At 36.0% G+C, this 13,808-nt stretch overlaps 1 long non-coding RNA gene across 2 annotated transcripts in view; it reads left to right on the top strand.

Annotated features, from left to right (window-relative positions):
- The first annotated feature begins 4,899 nt into the window (after positions 1-4,899).
- LOC129649914 (uncharacterized) overlaps positions 4,900-13,808 on the top strand; it is a 176,207-nt gene continuing 167,298 nt past the window's right edge. Inside the window, exons 1-3 of one of the 2 annotated variants that reach the window (XR_008713430.1) lie at positions 4,900-5,711; positions 9,165-9,263; positions 11,473-11,644. This is a non-coding gene — a long non-coding RNA (uncharacterized LOC129649914). The remainder of the gene's footprint in view (positions 5,712-9,164; positions 9,264-11,472; positions 11,645-13,808) is intronic. The other variant, XR_008713431.1, reaches the window with a different exon arrangement.

The following is a 13,808-nucleotide window of genomic DNA, read 5'->3' as shown; positions in this document are numbered from 1 at the left end:
CTAGGATATTCTGAAGCAATGGGTTATATACTTATGCTACTTCTCCTGCTATATCTTCTTGGACCCGTGCTGGAAGTTCTGGCTGTCCTTAGGCCAGATGAGAAAGGACCCATATTTATGAAAACTCAAAACTCTTGGAAAAAAACTCAACCCCTTTTCCACTTCCAGACTGTATATATAGTACACAGCTTGAAGTGAATAAAAAACTAGCAACTTTAATTCCTCTTTCAGTGATAGGGAAAGCCTATCAAGTAGCTTTCAACCTTGTTTTTGCACATGTTTGTGAGTCTTATATTTATGCAAAAACCACTCATCTAAAGAGACACAAAACTATTCTTGCTCCTACTCTCATACCAGAAAGTTAGTCCTGACTTTGACCCCTTATTGATTTTTCAGAGGTTACTCCAGGCAAAGGAATTACTTATGGCTAGTTTGATCCCATTTTCAAATCCTTGTAGGAGTTAGAGGTATGTCACCTGTGACTTCAGTGATCCCTTTGTCACTTCTATTGCTGTGCTTAGTTACTCAGTCCTGTCCCACTCTTTGTGGTCGACTGGACTATAGCCTGCCAGGCTCCTCTGTCCATGGGATTTTTCAGGAAGAATACTGGAGTGGGTTGCCATTTCTTTCTCCAAGGGATCTTCCCAACCCAGGGATTGAAGTCGAGTCTCCTGTGTCTCCTGCATTGCAGGGAGATTCTTTACCCACTGAGCCTAAGCTTATCTCCTATGCTCCGAGTTCCACCTTGTCTTCTAGTCTGACTCATAATCAGAGAGACACCTCCTTTCAAAAATGTAATCTGAGAGGCAGGCACCCGGTGATGCTGGTATGAGTTAGGTAGAAGCATTTGTAAACTTCTTTCTGGGAAAGAAACCAAACCCCTCTAGTGGCAGTTTGGAAATCTAGTCAGTGGGCATATTTAGTTGGAAATGGATATACTCAGAGAGAGGTAAGTCTTAAAAATCATCCAAATACTTAGTGAACCATTTTCTTATTTTTAAAACCATTTTCTATTATAACATATGCTCAAAGAATTGAATGCTAAATGTGTGTCAGGAATATATATATTACCTAAGATATTTAATTTAATCCTTGCATCAGCCTAGTGAGGTAGGAATTATGAAGATCACTAGTTTATATGATGATAAACCAAGGTCTATGGAGTTTAGATGAAGTGCTGTCAAAGAGCAAGTGAATCAGGAAATGCATTCCATCCTTAGATGATTCTTTTATAAATTCTGTGCTATTAACCACTATGCTATTGGTTCTCAGTCTATATCACACTCAACCTCCACCCATCCTCTTTTATAACAAATATTTGAAAGACTCCCTTTACTATTATGAAATATACAGATAATATAATCAGCCTACATACAAAACTCAAAAATTCATAAAATTACATGCTGTTCAGCAATGAAAAAAAAGAACAAACTATGGACACATGAAACAATGCAGCTGAATCTCAAAAGCACCATGTTGAGTAAATTTGGGCACAAAAGAATACATTATTTCTGATTCCATTTGTATGATACTTGAAAGCAGCAAAACTAATCAATGAAATTAGATGTCAGAACACTGGTTACTTTGGGGAGTGGAAAAGGAAGGGGATTGACTAATAGAGACATGAGGTAAGAAGAGTGATTGGAATCTTCTGTAATTTGATGGGAGTATTGAATGGATGGGTAATATAGTTGTTAAACTCACAGTTGTTGCTCAGTTGCCAAGTTGTGTCTGACTCTTTGCCACCCCATGGACTGTATCATGCCAGGCTCCTCTGTCCTCCACTATCTCCTGGAGTTTGCTCAAATTCATGTCCATTGAGTCATGGACTCATGCTAGGGATTATTTATATTTGAAGATGTAATGACAACATCAGATGCTTGCATCTAATATTAATACATAAACTTGGATTTTTAATTTTGAATTGAATATTATAAAAAGTGTTTTTTACATCACATTTTGAAGATATTATACATACATACATATGTAGACAGAGATTCAACTAGAATGAAACTTTAAATGCAGACACATAGAACATCATATTGGATTCACCAATATCATGAGTAGTGCTGTTTTTGATGGAATGATGGACTATCCTTGGACAAATTTCCAAAATTTTTCCCCAAACTTTCCTCTATACAATCATGTTAATTTTTGAAAATTCAGTAAATTATGCAAAAATTATTTTTGTGTTTACATATAAAACAGAGTTGAGTTTAGAATTCAGATGATTAAAAGTTGGGTTTTTATCTATAAGAATGTCCAAATATTAAAAACTATTATAACTGACCCTTTGCCACCAAACATATGTAGGACTGTGCACAAACACTGAAACCCCAAACAAATCTTAATCTCTTCAAGAGGACTGACACTGGCAGAATTGAGAGCTATGCTCCATACAGGACCACAAATTTTGAGACCCTTCTTAAGTGTTACCTCTTCTTTATAGCTTATCAACATTCCTCTGTCTTCAAGATGAATCAGAAAGATGTTTGTAGCTGTCCTCAAGAGAATCCCAAGGACGTTTCTATCTTAGAAATTATCTTCTTATTTTTGATAACTGTTAGTATACTAGTCTGTGTCTTTCTGGAAATGATAAGGTCCTTAATGTTGGAAATGTTTTTATTTCTAACACCCAGATAAGTGTAGGCACATGTTCCTCACTTAGAACATTTGTTAAGAGCACACATGACTGGATTAATGAAATAGCAAGTGCAAACATAAAATATACTGAGTACACATGATCCAAGCAATAGACTGAATTTATATTTCTTTGCTTTGGTTATTAATTACACACACACTATTATGTTGTATAGTTGGGATTTACTAGCATTAGAATAAAGGCAAATTGAGGAATTATTTCAATAAGATCTTTTTAGAAAACATGCCAGTGGCATTGAAAGATAAATAAATAGGTGTATTTTACATAAAGACCTTTTTGTTCTCATTTCCTTTTACTGAAATTAAGATGTGATGATAAGTGCTGTATCAGTTTTTAACCTTAAACTATCTCACTGTTATGTAACAAGAGGGAAAAAAAGAAATTAAGCAAAAGGGCAGATTACTTAACAAAATCTTTATTTATTTGAAAAGACAAAATCTGATTCAGATATTGCTGTTACCAATGGGAAAGAGACCTAAGAAGTCCTTTATACTCAGAAAGGCAGCTTTGTTACCTTTGCACCTGAAGCTTTATCTGGGTTCTTACTTGTAGTTATTTGCAAAAATCTCAATAGGCTACATTCATTGCTGCTAGGTTTATAGATTTGGGATCTTCCTTGTTGTGAAGTGAGCTCCAAAATTGCGATTAGATAGACGTCCCGTTTCCAATCCCTCCCAGCTGTTAACACTGGATGACTTTTCAGATCTCTCAATTCTGTGGAAATAAAGAGGTATAGTATAAGAATCCACCAAATCTCAGGCTAGCTACCATAGTTTTGCTCTGCAAATATGAGTTGGACTTGTGTTTATTTTTATCATAAACCAAAAGGGCTAATAGCATTAAGATTTCCAGAAAGACCCAAGCTGGATATATGTTTTGCTATCAGTCAGTTCAGTTCAGTCGCTCAGTCGTGTCCGACTCTTTGCAACCCCATGAATCGCAGCACGCCAGGCCTCCCTGTCCATCACAAACTCCCGGAGTTCACTCAGACTCACATCCATGGAGTTGGTGATGCCATCCAGCCATCTCATCCTCTGGCGTCCCCTTCTCCTCCTGCCCCCAATCCCTCTCAGCATCAGAGTCTTTTCCAATGAGTCAGCTCTTCGCATGAGGTGGCCAAAGTACTGGAGTTTCAGCTTCAGCATCATTCCCTCCAAAAAAATCCCAGGGCTGATCTCCTTCAGAATGGACTGGTTGGATCTCCTTGCAGTCCAAGGGACTTTCAAGAGTCTTCTCCAACACCACAGTTCAAAAGCATCAATTCTTCGGTGCTCAGCCTTCTTCACAGTCCAACTCTCACATCCATACACGACCACAGGAAAAACCATAGCCTTGACTAGACGGACCTTTGTTGGCAAAGTAATGTCTCTGCTTTTGAATATGCTATCTAGGTTGGTCATAACTTTCCTTCCAAGGAGTAAGCGTCTTTTAATTTCATGGCTGCAGTCACCATCTGCGGTGATTTTGGAGCCCAGAAAAATAAAGTCTGACACTGTTTCCACTGTTTCCCCATCTATTTCCCATGAAGTGATAGGACCGGATGCCATGATCTTAGTTTTCTGAATAAATATAAACAAAATAAAACAGTAGTAAAAAGGTCACAGTTACACTTCTAGAAAGTCCCTTTTGAAGATTTTTTTCCCTTTATATATGAAAGCACAGAATTTAGACCTGGTTAGGGGCAGTAAACAATAAAGGCCAGAATTTTACAATTTGTTATATCCTTTTTTGGGGGTGGTGGGAAATTTTTCCTGAATATAATCCTGATGAAGCCTTCTCTGAATCATTTTGAGGACAAGTTTAGTGTCCCCTTTGGGTCTTGTATTTGAACTCAAAGCTAGGATATTCTAATTTTGTCATCGTATGTGGGGCATTACTGAGAAAGAACCTCCTTTCTCAGTAGGTTTTTACTGAGAAAAATATTTGTAGCTGTACTCAAGAGAATCCCAAGGACATTTCTATCTTAGAAATTATCTTTTTATTTTTGGTAATTGTTAGTATACTTGTCTGTGTCTCTCCAGAAATAAGGTCCTTGATATTGGAAATGTTTTTATTTCTAACACCCAGATAAATGTAGGTACATGTTCCTCACTTAGAACATTTGTTAAGAGCATACATGACTGGATTAATGAAATAGCAAGTGCAAACATCAAATATACTGAGTACACATGATCCAAGCAATAGACTGAATTTATTTCTTTGGTTTGGTTATTTATTACACACACACTATTATGTTGTATATACTCCAGTATGTATTGAAAAGGCTTTCCTGGTGGCACAAGTGGTAAAGAACCTGCTTGCCAATGCAAGAGACATGAGAGGTGGGTTTGATCCCTGGGTTGGGAAGACTCCCTGGAGGAGGGCATGGCAACTCACTCCAATATTCTTGCCTACAGAACCCCATGTTCAGCGGAGCCCGGCAGGTTACAGTCCATAGGGTCTGGAAGAGTCCGACACGACTGAAGTGACTTATCAGGCTCCCAGGCATGTATTGAAAAAGTCTCTTCTTTAGAGTTCAAGATAGCTCTTTGTTCAGGCAGTTCATTCCTCTGTGCGGTTGTTTCCACCCATAAAACATTTGGAATATTTTTACAAGGCAAATTGAACAGTGTCTGTATAGTATTATTTCTGAATATATATATTCAATCAGAAACAATGTATATGCTTTATATGTAGGGGAAGTAAGCACACCTCCCACTGGAAGCCGGATCTTCTGGAATCTCACGGGATCTTGTGGGATTTCACAGAATCCTATGGGCTCTCTCAGGATCTCGCGGGAACTCGGGGTTCCACAGGGAGACTGGAGTTATGGAATGAGAAATACCTGGGTGCTGTGGGTGACAAGAGGCTACGCTTTCCACTCTTGTCCCTAAAGAGTTTAGCTTTTGTCACTTCTCAAGCAAACTGCAGCGTCTTGCGCCATCCTTCTCGCCTCAGGGGCCCTGACAAGTGCGGGACGGCTCTGGCCCAAAGGCTCTGAGTCAGTCCTCAGAGTCGAAGTGAACTGAGCCTTCGGAGCTGCAAACCTGGTTAGCGCCGCGGACTTTTGGTGAGGAATTGCTGTGGCCCAAGACGATGTGTGCCGGGTCCTAGGCGACCGCAGCTCAAACTATTATCCTTGGGGCCAGCTGTTTTTCCCTTCGGCCGTGAGGGGGCTTGAATTCATCCTGAGACCTTGGCTGTTGCTGTCTAAAGAGCAGCCTAGGGCATTGCTTTCTTTGATTCCACCCAAGGCCGGCAGCCTGCGATGGGGGAGCTGTTCTCTTCACCCAAGTCCCCTTGAGGAAATGTTCTCCTCTTTTAAATACGCCTGCGATGGGGGAGCTGTTCTCTTCACCCAAGTCCCCTTGAGGAAATGTTCTCCTCTTTTAAATACGCCCGAGAGCTGGGGCCAGGTGGGACCGGGTGGGTAGAGTGTTGAGTTTTCCAGGGAAGCTAACAGGGAAGAGGTGGAGCCTGCAGTGTGTGCATTGTGGCTTGGCTGTGGTATCCTCCTCAGGTAATTACGAGTAATAAAATTTGTGGGGGTAAGAATGACCTTATAAAATTAGGTAAGACCAAGAGTTGTAAATATAAAATTATAGGATGGAAATAAGAAAAGCGAAGATATTAACAAGTAAGATTATAGGACTTGTCTTAGCCACTCCCAGTGCAGGAGTCCGGGTTTGTCCCGCACCTTGGAGTTCTCGTGCGGGGGCTGAAAAAAGGATCTTGCCTATTAGCAAGAGAGGTCAAGATCCTGCGTGGCGCAGCCGGACCCAGCGCAGTCAAATAAATAAAAGAAAAGGAGATTATAAAAGCTGTTTCAGAACACTTCCCAGTCACATGACAAACTAAGCTAATACATTTTTAGCGGTCTCTCCACATTACACTACTTGTTGTCAGGCTTAAGGGAAATAACGGGCAATTAACATGAGCTAGAAGTAAAAAAAACTTGGAATCAGAAAGCCCAGTGTGCAAGTTCGTACTGTGACAAACCAAGATGGTGCTTGTGGTCTACATAAAGTGCAGGGACTAGGGATTTAACACTAAGAAATGTGGTCCTGGCTAACAAGAGTTGGAGAGTTGCAGTTAAAACCCTAATGTAAAGCTGGAACTATAAAGGGCTTCAAAGTTTTTAAAAGATCGCTAAAAAGACTCCTCAGTGGAATAGAGAAGAGTTTAGAATGAAGAGAAAAATCTATAAATTATCGAAACCCCAAGCATTATCCACAAATAAAGCTCAAGTTCAAACTACTTGCATTGTAGTTTCAGGTTGAGAAATTAGCATTCTTTCCTGTACTAGTGAAACTCCTGAGATTCATAGCAGAATTAAATAAAAAATGGGAATTTTCCCCTCCAAAGTCATAAGGCTTATAGAAAATGTAATTTGAACTAAGATGAATAGATAACAACAACAAAATATTATACAAGCCACACATGAAAGCAATTTATGGTGAAGGAGGTTCAGCAGAAACACAGAACAGGAAGATTAACCTCAAAGAATGTAAGGACATGTAATAATTGGAAAAGATTTGGAAATAAAATTCAAGGGAGAAGATATGATGGAAACTATAGTGAGGTAATAGGACTGCTGCTGCTGCTGCTGCTGCTAAGTCACTTCAGTCGTGTCTGACTCTGTGCGACCCCATAGACGGCAGCCCACCAGTCTCCCCCCGTTCCTGGGATTCTCCAGGCAAGAACACTGGAGTGGGTTGCCATTTCCTTCTCCAATGCATGAAAGTGAAAAGTGAAAGTGAAGTTGCTCAGTCGTGTCCGACTCCTAACGACCCCATGGACTGCAGCCTACCAGGCTCCTCTGTCCATGGGATTTTCCAGGCAAGAGTACTGGAGTGGGGTGCCATCGCCTTCTCCGATCTATATAAAGAACTCTCAGATTTGATAAAGAATCACATGGAAGTTCTAGAAATAGTTTTTGAAATTTAAGTTAAGATAAACCCTCAAAAATAATTATATAGCAGATCAGACAAGACTAGGATAAGAAGAGAACTGAAAATAAGTTTGAGGAACTTACCAGAATGCACAGAGTTAAAGAAGGGTAGGTTGAGATACAAAGGACACAATAATAGATTGAGGAGAATTCATAGTGGAAAGGAAATTTTTGAAAAAGTGGCTATGAATTTCCAATGTCAAAGAAAGTCATTAGGTTGAAGAAGTGCACTGTGTCAAGCAGAAATTTGTAGATAGTATGTATATTATATATATCTAATATGTATAAATTATATATGTATATAATCCATCACTCAGAATGATAAGCATCTTAAATTGAGTAGAGACAGGTTACCTACAAAAGAACAATTATACTCAGTTTGGAACACTAGTAAGCAGCAAAAGAAGCTGAAAGAAAATTGAATAATATATTCAAAGGTTTAAAAATCTACATGTAAAATATCATGTAGGAAACGAGTTGCCAGTCCAGGTCCGATGCACGATACTGGATGCTTGGGGCTGGTGCACTGGGACGACCCAGAGGGATGGAATGGGGAGGGAGGAGGGAGGAGGGTTCAGGATGGGGAACACATGTAAACCTGTGGCGGATTCATTTTGATATTTGGCAAATCTAATACAGTTATGTAAAGTTTAAAAATAAAATAAAATTTAAAAAAAAAAAAAATAAAAATAAAAAAAAAAAAAAAAAAAAATAAAATAAAATAAAAATCTGCGCACAGTGGAACTTATATAGGAATGAAGCAAAAAGAGAGACATTTTCAGATAAAGTCTGAGAGATTTGCCACTAACAGTCTCTTACTGAGATAACTAATAAAACATCTGATTCAGAAAAAATAGAGAAAAAGGACCAAGACATCAGATGCATGTGCGCCAATAGAAAGATGCATAGATAAAAATAATAATAGTACTGAGTAATTTTGTGGAGTTTAAAAAGACATTGAAAGTATCTAAACATAAATACTAGAAAAAATGCAATACCTTGTTTAGTGGAAAGTTCTGTTTCTTATTTGGGAGGAAGGCAGAAAATATTGATTACAGTTAGATATTATTAAATGAAGTATGCAGATTAAAATTTAAATATTGTGAGGAAAGGACTAAAACCATTTTTAAATAAGAGTAAAAAAATGATTATGGAAAATGTAATCACAGCAACTGAAGGTGGAAAGGAGACAAAAATAAAGCAAAGAAAAAGTTTGGTAAATTAAGAACAAAAAATGATAGTACAAACAAATACAACAAAATGGTAATTACAGTAAAAAATAAATAGATTAAATTAACTCATTATAAGACATTTTCACATAGAAATCCTTTCTGAAATATCAGGGTATTTAGTGGACAAAAGACCTACTTGTACTTAGTCAAATTCATGTTTATAGCGTGAATTTATATTCCTCATTGAGAAACACCATCCTTGTCACTCCAGGCTAAGGGTTTCATCTTTTAAAAAGTCCAGTGAAAATGGAGTGATAATTAATTTTAGTTGATGATTACTCTTTTTAAACTGTGAGTTTGGTTTTTGTAAACCAAAATTTATATCTTTTTTTTTTAATAGGGCCACAAGTAATTGATCTCTTTATTTGTTGAAGAAGAGATAATTCAAGTACATAGATACAACCTATATTTGCAGTAAAGATTTGGGGGCACAGATGAGGTAAGTAGTGTTTGTTATATTAGGCTGATAATATTCAGTAGAATGAATTTACATGTGCTGTTCCTATCATACACATTTATTTTTCTTTTCTGAGATACTTGAGTTTAGAATTTTCAATAATATTACAAATATTTTTTACTTGGGAAATTCCAAGAAGTTTGGGCTCATTTTCCTATTAAATATTTTTTCCCTCATTGAGTATCTAGGTCTGAGCTGTGTTCTCTTATTAACAAAATTTGTCATGAGCTTACTTCTTTTTTTCCCCCAAATATTACAAACTCACACCAAGCTCATATCATGCTGAATTGTTTAAAATGTTATGCAAAGACAACTTTCTTCTTATTCATTTGAAAAATTTTCTTTTCTCTCTCTGGTATGTGATGTGCTATCCTTAGATGTAGATCCTAAAAAGCCCTGGAGAACTAAGGCTTTATCCATAGTCCTTTTCAGCTTTCTTCTACAAATATTCTCTCTTACTGTGAACTGAGATTATATGAACTTCAAAAGGGATTTTGCTGGAAGTTTTTTAACTTTGAGAAACACAGTCTTATTTAGAATATTGTGCAAAATTTGCTCCTTTAATTCAAAGATTGCAGTTTGATTAACAAAATATATATTACAATATTACATAATTTTCTCTTGCTACCACGAATATTTTTTGTGGTTATGTAAGTATGACTTTATATTTTCTTAATGAGATCGAGGAAGAAACCAGTGATTACTGAACATTGGTTATTTTACCAGACTGTAGCAGGCATATTATATAAATAGTTTAACAGTTTCAATTCCATGAGATAGTTTGAATTTTCCCCATATTCTAGAAGAGAAAAACAAGTATTTGCTGAAGTCACAATGTTTTTGTCTTCCACATCCTAGTCCAAAAGGTATGACATTGATTTCATTTATTGAGTATTCTGAATAAAATTATCTTTTTTCTTGCCATAAGTGTCTTTACAGGTGCTTTACTTGAAACGCAGAGTTTATTTTTGTAAGGCATTGGTAGTTTAGAATACATCCATAATTCTGTATTCTGTGCTACTTTCTATAAACATTTAGTTTAATACATGACAGTTTCTATTTGAGACAGTTTGCCCTGTAATGTCTTCTTATAAAACCTTAGATGTAATTATTTAAAATAGTATTTTCAATAGTTACTATAGTGTATTATTTTAGAGAATGTAAATGTAGACTCCTAAATATAGACTCCATTTGTTGGTGTGGGTGTGTGTATAAAATTCAGGCAAAATTCTCATACAAAAGATTGCAAGAATTCAAAGTACAATTTGATAAGTTCTGGCGTATGAACAGAGAAGGCAATGACAACCCACTCCAGTGTTCTTGCCTGTAGAATCCCAGGGACGGGGGAGCCTGGTGGGCTGCTGTCTATAGGGTCGCACAGAGTCGGACATGACTGAAGCGACTTAGCAGCAGCAGGCATGTGAACAAACCTGTGAAACCATAATCATAATCAAGATAGGAAACATATACATCCTCCAAACCTCAGTTTTCTCCTATATCTTTGTAATATCTTTTTTAATCTCCTCTCTTCTTTCATCTCCAGGAAGCAATTGACCTGCTTTCTGTCATCACAGATTAGTTTGCATTTTCTAGAGTTTGTTGAAATGGATTTTATAGTATGTACTTACTTTGGATGTGAGGGGGTGGATAGTTTCTAGATTCTTTCACAAAGCATAATATTTTGAGATTAATTCATACTGTATATATGTCAATAGTGTATTCCTTTTTACTGCTGAGTAATATTCCATTATATAAATATACCATGGTTTGTTTACTTACTCACCTGTTGTTAATTGGTATTTGGTTTATTTTCAGTTTGGGGCTGTTACTAATGAAATTTCTGTAGCTGTTCATGTACAAGCCTTTATGTGGATTTATGTTTTCTCTTGATCAAATACCTAGGAGGGGAATGGCTGGATCATGTTATGAGTATCTCAAACTTTTTAAGAAACAAAATGGTTTGCAAAGTAGTTGTGTCATTTTAGATTCTCACCAGAGTATATAAAAATTCATCTTTCCACATCATTGCTAAATTGGTATCGTGAGTCTTCTTAATTTTACCCATTCTTTTAGACATCTAGTGATATCTAATTGAGGTTTTAATTAGGATTCCCCTCATAGCATGTTGAGCATCTATTCATGTGTTTATTACCATTTACAAATCTTATTTGGGACTTCCCTGGTGGCTTAGATGGTAAAGAATCTGCCTGCAATGTAGGAGACTCGGGTTCGATCCCTGGTCAGGAAGATCCCCTGGAGAAGGGAATGGTAAAGCACTCCAGTATTCTTGCCTGGAGAATTCCATGGACAGAGGAGCTGGTGTGTTACAATCCATGGGGTCACAAAGAGCTGGACACGACTGAGTAAGTAACTTTTCACAAATCTTATTTAATGAATTGTCTGTTCAAATTTTTGCCCATTTTTATTTGATTATTTGACTTAAGGTTTTTGATATTCTTTGTTTGTTCTGGATACAAGTCCTTTGATATATGTTTTGTGTATTTTCTCCAGGTCAGTGGTTGAGTCTTTTCAGTCTTTCAAAGAAGTCTTATGAAGTGTAGGCCTTTTAAATTTTGATGAAGTAGAATTTGTCTTGAAATCATGTAGCTAGTACCATAATTTTGTTCTTTTTATTTAAAGTTATCTTGGCTCCTCTAGTTCTTTTGCATTTTCATATGAACTTTTGAGTTAATTTGGTGATTTCAAAAGAAGGCAAACTTGGATTGTGTTGAGTATATGGATCACTTTGGGGAGAATTGACGTTTTAATAATGTTGGTGTTGTAAGTGATGAATCTGGCTTATGAACCTTTATTTTTCAGACACTATTTTTTAATTTCTCACAACAAAAGTTTCATAGTTTTCAAGTGTATACATTGTTCATGTTTTTGTCAGATTTCCCCTTAGTTAGTTAATATTTTTGATTCTTTTAAAATTATTTTATTAAATTTCAACTTCTGGTTATTTATTAAAAGTTTATAAAATACAATTGATTTTTGCATATCAATTCTCTATTCTACAACCTTGTTGTACTTCCTTGTTAATTCTAGTAGCCTTTTAATAGATTCAATTGGGTTTTCTCTACAGTTGATCTTGCTGTCTGTGAATAAAAACAGTTTGGCTTCATCCTTTCAGATCTGGAGCCCCTTTCTTTTTCCCCTCCCCAAACTCATTTTTTGCTTGATAATAATAGCTAAAATTCTTAGTACATTGCTGATTAATAGTGTCTTGTTCTATATCTCAGGGAGAAAATATTCAATGTTTCACCATTATGTTTTTACCTAAAGGTGTTCTTTATCATTTTGAGAAATTTTCTTCTACTCCTTATTTCTTGAATAGTTTTGATTAGCAATAAATGTTAACTTTTGCCAAATATTTTTTTCTGCCTCTGTTAGGACAATCATTTTTTTTTTTAGTTTCTTAATATATGATTTTGAAATGGTAAACCACTACTGAATTTATAAGATAAATCCCTTAATGTATTATTACCCTCTTTATGTATTTTTGGTTCTGATTTGTGAAACTTTTACTTAGAATTTTTGCATCTATATTCACGAAGGCTATTAGTCTACAGTTTCTTTTTTTATTGTGATGTTTTTGTCTAGTTTGGGTATTAGGACAGTGCTGGTTTCATAGGATGCATATAAAAAATTTTCTTTGGTTTTCTGGAAGTGCTTTATAGGATTATCTTTTTCTTAAATATTTGGTAGAATTAACTGTTTTTCCATCTGTTCCTATTCAGGTGTTCTCTTAGTATCATTTTAACATCTGTGGAATTTGGAGTGATGTCACATCTTCCTGTTATTGTTAACTTGAATCTTCTCTTTTGCTTATGGGTTTATTGGTCATCTCAAAAATAAGCTTTTAATTTCAGTAATTTTCTGTATTGTTTTTACTTTCTATTTGATTGATTGCCTCTTTGATCTTTATTATTTCCTTTCTCCTGCTTATTTAAGTTTAATCTTCTCTTCTTCTTGTAGATTCTTAAGAGAGTACCTGAAGTCATTTATTTCTTATTTTCTAGTATTGGCATTTAGTACTATAAATTTTCCTCCTAAGTTCTATGTTGAGGACATGACAAATTATGATATATTATGTTTATATTTGGGTTAAAATTGCACTGTTTAAGTGTTCTTTGATCAATGAGTTACTTAGAAGTGTGTTAATTTTTCCTAAATATTTGGAGATTTTCCAGGTATGTTTCTATTATTGATTTGTAATTTAATTAGGCAGAGATCATAGGTTGTATGACATGAATACTTTTAAATTTTAAGACTTATTTTATGGTGCAGAATATGGTCTAATTGATAAATCCCTATGTTTTTCACTTGCAATGATTGTGAATTCCACTAATACTAGATAGTGTTCATGTTGGTTGATAGCATCATTTAAGTCCACTATATTATCACTGATTTTCTGTATACTCCTAGTGATTTTGAAGAAGGGGCACAAACATCTCTAATTCTGTCTGTGGACTTGTTTGTTTCTCCTTGCTATTTTATTAGCTTTGGTTCATGTGCACATGCACG

This window comes from Bubalus kerabau, chromosome 4 (assembly GCF_029407905.1).
Source record: "Bubalus kerabau isolate K-KA32 ecotype Philippines breed swamp buffalo chromosome 4, PCC_UOA_SB_1v2, whole genome shotgun sequence".
Lineage (NCBI taxonomy): Eukaryota > Metazoa > Chordata > Mammalia > Artiodactyla > Bovidae > Bubalus > Bubalus kerabau.
The sequence above is the reverse complement of the archived record's forward strand: the minus strand, read 5'-3'. Positions and strand labels throughout refer to the sequence as shown.